Below are 8220 nucleotides of genomic sequence, written 5' to 3'. Positions count from 1 at the left end.
TTAGTCACAATGCTTGCAAGGCTTATAGTGATGTGCATTACCGAGTGGGCCCAGAGATACCTCTCCGACAATTGGAGTGACAAATCCTAATCTCGAAATACGCCAACCCAACAAGTACCTTTGGAGACACCTGTAGAGCACCTTTATAATCACCCATTTACGTTGTGACGTTTGGTAGCACACAAAGTGTTCCTCCGGTAAACGGGAGTTGCATAATCTCATAGTCATAGGAACATGTATAAGTCATGAAGAAAGCAATAGCAACATACTAAACGATCGAGTGCTAAGCTAACGGAATGGGTCAAGTCAATCACGTCATTCTCCTAATGAGGTGATCTCGTTAATCAAATGACAACTTATGTCTATGGCTAGGAAACATAACCATCTTTGATTAACGAGCTAGTCAAGTAGAGGCATACTAGTGACACTCTGTTTGTCTATATATTCACACATGTATTATGTTTCCGGTTAATACAATTCTAGCATGAATAATAAACATTTATCATGATATAAGGAAATATATAATACTTTATTATTGCCTCTAGGGCATATTTCCTTCAGCCATCAGTGTGTAGGATGAAGCACCGCTCCACCAAAGAATCCATCCTCTGGTCCCTCGATCACGTGTGTACCTCCAAGAATGACGCCCCCAAGGGAGGAACGACACCAGAGCGCCGCCGTCATCCGATCATCCGATCTAGGGTTTCCTCCGGAGGTAGTAGAGAGTGGCCTTGAACTTCTCCACGGCGATGCCTTCAAGAAGGGAACGACGCAGATAGCGCCGCCACCGCCGGCCTTAGCAGAAGCCGAAGGCAAGTTTTCACCTAGATCAGTTTGAAGGGATCCAACTCTCGTGCACGGGCCACCGTCACCACCAGCACCACCAGGCAGACCCTGGAGTACCGGTAGATGAGCGAGCCGCCGGCACCACCGCATCCAGATCGCCGGCCACGCCGGGCCGCCGCCATCCCCCGCGCCATCTGGGTCAGAGACGGAGCCGCCGAGCGCGCACAAGGACCACCGCCGCCTGCACACGCCGGAGCGCCGCCGAGAGCCCAGCGCCCCCCACCGCTTGCCGAAGCCATCTGCCACCCGAGCACTGGCGCCACCATGGAGCCATCAGATCGGGGAGGAAGATGTCGCACGCCACCACCCTCGCGGACCCCGCCGCACGCCCGAGCACCGGCGCCACCGCGGCGCCATCAGATCGGGAGGAGGAGGAGCCCACGCCTCGCCGCCCCGCGCAGATCACGCCGCCGCCAGCGCCGCAGCGCCACCAAGCAGGGGAGCCGAGCGCCGCCGCGAGGGCCGGCCGTCCCGCGCCGCCCAGAAGCCTCGCGAGGGGGGAGGGAGCCCCGCCGCCGCCGACGCACGCGCGGGCTTTGCCCGACGGCGTCCCCTGGCGGCGACGAGGGAGAAGGAAGGCGAGAAAGGGGAGCGGCGGCGGCGAACTAGGGTTCCGCCCGGGCCGCTCGCGGGAGCGGCACGGGGGCACCTCTCAGCGGAACGTGTTGTGGTTGGATCCAGCGTTGTGTGATTGGAAGTGTGATTATCTCATTAAGCTCTTCATAAAAAAGTATGCATGTTATACTGAAAGTGTAAGGATGGCAAGTACTCCCTCCATTTCATATTCTAATGCGTATAGTTTTTTGTCTAGATTCCGAAATGTAGTGCGTACACGCTGCTTTGGACAAAAGTAGCCCTAGGCTGGTTCACAAAACTTGGAAAGCCCCCTCCTCCCGGCCCCCGCGTCGCTCCGTAGGGGCGACTCGGGCGGCGCCCTAATCTCGCGACCGGCAGCTCTCCCTTCCGATCCATTCTCCTCGCCGTCGCCAGAGGGGACCAGCAGCGAAGCCTTCTCGGCCCTCAAGGACGGCGGCGGCGGGGGGGAGGGGGGCGTGCCTCCTTAGCCTCCTCCTCTCCCGCTCCTCCCCTCGTCCCGGGCTCCGTCACCGTCCGCCATCTCCAGCCGCTTCCTGCGGATCTCGCGGGCGGCGCGCCAGATCCGGGCGCCCCAGCGCCTGGCGGCTGTTGGCTTGGGTCTGGGTCACCTCCGGTTGCACACTTTCGCCCTCCCTGTGAAGATTCGGTCTGCTGCTCCGGCGTCCTTCCTGCCGGCGGTGGTCGTCGCGGGGCTGGCTGCGACCGTCCTGGCCCTCCCCCTTTGCGTGACCCTTCGGCTATGGCGCGCTCCTCCATCCCCCAAAGATCTTGTCCGGGTGTGGCGCGGGGAGGATCCCTTGGGCGCCCCGTAGTGTTTGTTGTCACTGCTCCGGCCACTGCAAGGCTGCGGCGATGAGCTGGCCTTATGGCATGTGCGATGCAGGCCGCCGTTGTGATCCTCAAAGGAATGTTGTTGGAGTGGCGGTGGTTAAATTGCAGCTGCTTGGATTGTGGAAAAGCGGCGGCGGTTAAATTGCAGCTGCTTGGATTGTGGAAAAGCGGCGGCGACAACACATGTGTGACTTTGATGGTGGTGCTGCGAGCACCCGGTCTCGAGCTCCGGGGCGAAAGCCTAGGTCAGACCCGAGTGGTCATCCCTGGCAATGGCGATGTTTTTTTTACATCGTGACCTTGTTGGAGGCGTTGTTCGGATACGTTCGGACTGTTTCTTCAGGGTGAAAACTTTGATTCTAGCCTTTTTGGTTGGATCCGGCGACGGCGGCGCTTGAGTGTCGCTTCCTTCTTGAAGGCGTTGTTGTTGAAAATCCTCGTCGTCAATGTGGTGTCAATGGTTTGTGCGGATATGGTCGCAATTCTAGTTTGTCGTTCGCTGATCTGATCGCTTTGGGGCTTTTTTATTTCTTTTTTCCTTTTCACACCTATTCATAGCTTTTGGTCTTATGACTTTGCTAGTCGTTGGTGTGTTTTAGCGTTTGTCTTGGGTTGGCTGTGTGCATCCTAGTTATGCAGAGGCCAGGTGTATGCTCATTATATTGTATCCTCTTAATTCTTCTTTTGAGCCAATAAAATTCACCCTTTGTCGAAAAAAGGCTGGTTCACAGGAACGCAGCAGCAGACACCCACATGCTGTGACAGAGCGAGCAGTCGGAGGGCAATTTCTGTCCAAATGAGAGCGCCACCTCATGCATTGGTATAAACGCTGCATACACAGGCGCATTATAAAGTGGAACGGAGGAAGTACCTAGCATGTTGTCCCATGAATTTAATATCTTATACTGGTATTCTTCGTGTCTAAAAGTTGCATGTTTTCTAGTGAACAAGTAAATGTGGATCACGGCAACTTTTCCGATTGGTCACTCCGTAATTCTGTAATCAACTATCAAGACACTCGTGCGTTTGTGCGGCTAGTTTTCTTTATAGAGTTCGTAATTTCACATCTACTCCCTCCGTCCTATAATATAAGAGCGTTTTTGACACTACTAGTGTCAAAAACGCTGCAATATTATGGGACGGAGAGAGTATGTAGGAGTATGATTAAAGAAACTGTAGTCAATGTTAATTGAACCCATTAACAGTCGAGGAGCGTTCTCTCGCAACAGCCACGTCATCAGGGATACTGTGTGGATGTGAGAAAAAAAAAAGAAGGAAAGTTTGCTCGCCATCCCTTCAATCACGAACCAGACCTCATACCCCTTCCCTTCTGCCTTTCTTGCACGCAGCCTCCGCCGCCTCAGCGTCCGCCCCTCTCTCTCTCGCCGCGTCCGCCTCCAGCACTTCTCCTTCCCTTTCCTCTCTCTAGGCCGAGCTCCGGCCCTGCGTCGCCCCCTCCTCCTTGACCGTCTCGTTCCTTGGAGAAAGAGCACGGGACCGTCGATGAGCCTGAGCCGCCACAAGGATTTCGGGTGGAGGGGATCCGGTGCGGACGCGCACGTCTCGGCCTGTAGCCGGAGCGGCAGGTGTCGGCGGCGGAGATGGTCGACGGGGAGAAGGCCCCACCCCTGATGGGTTGAGGATGATGACTACGACTTCAGGTCAGATGTGAATTACAGGCGTGCCTCGACTTACAATGTCCGGGTAAAAGGGATAACTGTTTGTTACTTTGGTGATTCAAGTATTCGAGAGATCACAATTCCTTTGCAATCTTGAGATTTAGTCTAGCATATACAAGTATTCAGGAAGTGTGGCTAGATGTGTGAGCTAGATTGTGCGGAGTTTGTATATTTTCACAGTGTAGTGCTCTTTTGTGGATAGATGTTTGTCAGAACAGAAAGAAATTGCTCGTCTGATCCTATATTGCCTAAAAAACCACGAACCAGAAGATACAGTGATAGTATTTTTGCTATCTAAATAACATTTATCATTTAATCATGCAAGCATCAGTATGTTGTTATCTCCTGGAATGATATTCTTCTAACACCAGATTTTATTCAACTCTAATGCATACAGGATCTTGACCTTACAAGACCTGCAGCCCCAAGGAATCCTCCAAGACCTCAGTTTGAAACAGCTACAAAGGAGGTTTTAAGGAAAGCCGATTTTAGGGTGAGTAAATCTGCTTGGTAACAAATGTAAACTGGCTACTGTTTTTCTGTAAAATGAAATGGTAGATTTGATAGTACTTTGGCTGCTTGTATACTCTAGAACTGTTAGCCAGTGTAGAGTTCAGGGATACAATGCCTATGGTAAGCCCCAAATGCCCCTTCTTTCGTGATTAAATTGGTGCTAACTTTTCCAAATATCTAGTGAGACTACCCTAAACTTGTGAGGATTCTAGCATTTTCTATTGATGCTTGACCTTGACCAACGCACGACAGAGAACGCGCTGGTATATAGCAAGGGCACTGCCAGCCTAACCCCCGTCGTAGCTGAGGTAAACAATGCCTCCTATCCTTACAGTTGTAGTTTTGATTCGATGAGCACTGGTTTGTGCGGTTCCTGCGGCTAGGGTTTGATTTCAAGATGGAAAGTGTTGATTTCCTGCGAGTGCCATATACATGTATTGTTTATTCGGCATTGAAAGTTAAAGAAAACACTTGTTTGATTGGTTCATTGCAGCTTGACAATTGTTGAGATTTGTTAATTCAGTTAGAAAGCTTTAGTTTGAGTCTGCACCACAATTCCTAACAATTCATTGAAGGTCTTACTTTGTTTTATCCTTTTCGGTTGCTTCATCTTCAGTGAGTTCCAAGATATATTTGATAACTATTAATAGATGTAGATGTTGCAGGTTGCAGATACTAAATTTAGGATTCATTTAGGCCCTGTACAACGGCAGGTGCTTATGCCAGGTGCTTAAGGAAAAAAGACTAGCATTGCATCGCTAATAAACGTGGTCTCGCAATGGGGAGGTGCTAATCAGAGGTGCCTCAGTTGGTTTGACGTAGGCACCGGGTGAAGCACCCGTGACTTTTCGGGAGCGGTTATTTCTTCGAAGCACCGGCTGGCACCGGAAGCAAATGTTTGCTTCTCCCCCCCTTTCTAAGCACCCGTGCAGTCCAATCTTGAAAAAAAAACGGTTTTTTTTCTCTGGCACCTGCCGTTGTACAGGGCCTTAGTATCCAGTGCTTTCATTTCCACACCGGTACTGAATTATTCTATACTAAATTTTGGATTTATTTTTCAGTTACACCATGTATTTGTTTTTTCACTTCCTACCGGTGCTGAACTCTTTTGCTTGGCCATGAGAAGGGCAGTGGGTGAAAATGTTGGCTTAGAAATTTAGAACATCAAAGAAGTGGTCGGGGGTCTGGTCGTGTTAAGTAAACACTGTACAGAGTCAGTCTGGCACTCCTGTACATCAAGAATTAGCTGAACCTTTCAGCAGTAGCACATATCTGTATATGAATTTGTGTTCGCATATGTTGATCCTCTTTTAATATTGTAGGACCTGCCAAATTTAGTTGCAAGTAAAGATGCAGATTTTTCATATATAGATGCTGTTTTTTGTTGCTTGCCACATGTAACAACACATGTTCGTAGCTTCATCATGCTTTTTCTGAGTTTCTTTTCTATCAATTGCTGAACTTATGAAGGAATCCAGTTATATGCTCTGCTCTCAATTGGAAGATAAGATTTCGTATCGAACACACTTAGAGCAATGTCTGATTGCAAGTTTTTTATCAGGAAATTATTAAAGGCTTATCCCAACAACTGGAGATTGTTGGTCCCTTTGCGGTATGCTCTACACAAACACATGCTTTACCTATGTTGGTATCACTTTGGTTGCTATTGAACAACCAATCTTTCAGACTTACCATGCTCGTAGGATTTTTGATTGCGTGACATCAATGAGTATGCTGAGTGGTATGGCCATGCTCATAGGGCACCGAAACTTCAGCTGTTCTTGACTACTATACCCTACAGACTTGTTAATATACCAGCCATTGGTTACACAAATTTTGAAGTTACTCAGTTCTGAAGATCCAGTTTCGGTGTTTGATTACCAACTTGGATTCCTATTGAGATGTTACACTGGAACATCTGCATCTTTACATTACCTTTGGAGCTTGGATTAGATTCCAGTGTAGCCTATGATGTCTTTTACTCCTCTTGTATCATTATGTTTGTTTATTGTGAACTCATAAGAGGCTATATATGGTTTGACGGACGTTCTTGGAGATGAAATAAGAGATGTGCGGCTTGTTGCCAACCCCCGCGTCTATTCAGCACCCTCTTGTTCCTCTAATTAAGGTGAAAATCAATAAAACTTATTAGTCTTCCCAGATCAAAGCAACAAGTGTTTAGACTCAATAGCCCTCACTTGTGAACCATCTGTTTTGTTTTTGTAATATCCTTTTTTTATCCAATAAGAGGTTGTTATTCATGTTATTATTATTTATTCACCTGCATTGGATGGTTATGCAGTAAGACAGTAACATGCTTCTGTGAGCAAACATTGATGTTACCACAGTGCATGTAAATATCATTTCTTTTATTTAAAATTCCACACACCCAATTCATATGAGAGTATCTTGAGAAGATCAGTTCTGCCACTGCTGCTGTTGTAGACAGAATTGGATGAGCTCTTCCTTTAGTTGCTGCTACTTTTAGCCCTCATTTCCTTGAGAACATGTTCAAATAGATAAGAAAATTACGTGGCTATAGAAGGATATATTTCATTCAATAGAACACCAAAGAAAAATAACTTTGAAATCTATATATTTTATTGACTGTGCACCTCTTCCATCTACCAAATAACTTCTGTGAGGTCATCCTGATCAGAAGTTTATACAACTTCCCTTCTTTGAAGCTTCTTTTCATTCCCTTGCTCTCCTCTCTTATATGAATACCTGTTAGGCCGTAATATTACCATGTGCTAAGATTTTTTTCCTCTGTGTTGGATTTGGTTACAAGATCAAGGGATAGAAAAAATGAATATCGGTGTGCTGCACAACAATGGAACCTTTTCTTTTTTTTAGTGTGACTATTCTGTATTTTGTTTGCTTCGTCCAACAACGGCGTTGACTGGACAAGCCAATGAAGGAAGGTAGGTTATCCCTTTGTGTTTACATTCTTATGTCTCTCCAGATGCTCTATTCTCAATCAATTGAATGATTATGTTAGTCCTGCAGTTGTAATCAATCCCCGGGAAAAAAGCAACTAGAGCAATCAATAATGCGGGACTACGTCTGCTTCATGCTCTACAGGGTGTCGGATGGCTGTCCTAAGCAGAGGGTCGGTGTTGTGAACATATAGGCAGGAGGCGCCATGACGCAGGCCTTTAATTTGCACGAGCTGAAGCTGCGAACACCTTCATATCCTGATCATCTGAAAATCTTTCTTAGTTGCTATAGTACTCTATTTCATGAGGTACTTTTAATTTTATCCGAACTTCTATAAATGGTTGGTGGTTGGTTCATTTATCCACCCATTAGGTCCTCTCACATTTTTTTTCTTCTGAATTTTTTTAAAAAGTGTTCGTAGTATGTATGTTGTCCATCTTATTGTTTCTCCCAAATGTTTATTAGAACTCAAGTTGTTTTCGCTTACTGTGTCGTAATCTGGTGTTGGATGGGTTCCATTATTGATTGATTTTCAGCACCGATCTGCAAAGAACCAATTGGTGGCCACATCTGAGTCCTTCGCCGTGGCGTGGACAAGACGCCCTGCCGGAGCAGGGTGTGGATGAGTCGGCGTGGACAAGACGCCCTGCCGGAGCAGGGTGTGGATGAGTCGGTGGCTCCGGTCACGCACACCGGCTGGTACTGCTCTGGCGAGCCACCGCTGCCGTTGCCCGTCTCGATATTGCTTGGCATCTACTTTAGGTGAGGGTGCTGGACGTAGAGAAGGGGAGAAAAAACTGTGGACGCTCTTGCT

At 47.8% G+C, this 8220-nt stretch overlaps 1 long non-coding RNA gene across 3 annotated transcripts; it reads left to right on the top strand.

Moving 5' to 3' along the window:
• Nucleotides 1-2416: 2416 nt before the first annotated feature.
• On the top strand, nt 2417-7887 carry LOC109737945 (uncharacterized). 3 transcript variants are annotated; one of them, XR_012203286.1, is made up of 3 exons: nt 3564-3935; nt 4351-5131; nt 5180-7887. It is a non-coding gene; the product is annotated as an uncharacterized lncRNA (long non-coding RNA). The 3 variants fall into 3 exon arrangements; XR_012203287.1 differs by having other exon boundaries at nt 3565-3935; nt 4351-7390; nt 7476-7887; XR_012203285.1 differs by having other exon boundaries at nt 2417-3935; nt 4351-7887.
• Nucleotides 7888-8220: the final 333 nt, after the last annotated feature.

The sequence above is a fragment of the Aegilops tauschii genome, chromosome 2 (assembly GCF_002575655.3).
Source record: "Aegilops tauschii subsp. strangulata cultivar AL8/78 chromosome 2, Aet v6.0, whole genome shotgun sequence".
In the NCBI taxonomy this organism is placed as follows: domain Eukaryota; kingdom Viridiplantae; phylum Streptophyta; class Magnoliopsida; order Poales; family Poaceae; genus Aegilops; species Aegilops tauschii.
The sequence above is the reverse complement of the archived record's forward strand: the minus strand, read 5'-3'. Positions and strand labels throughout refer to the sequence as shown.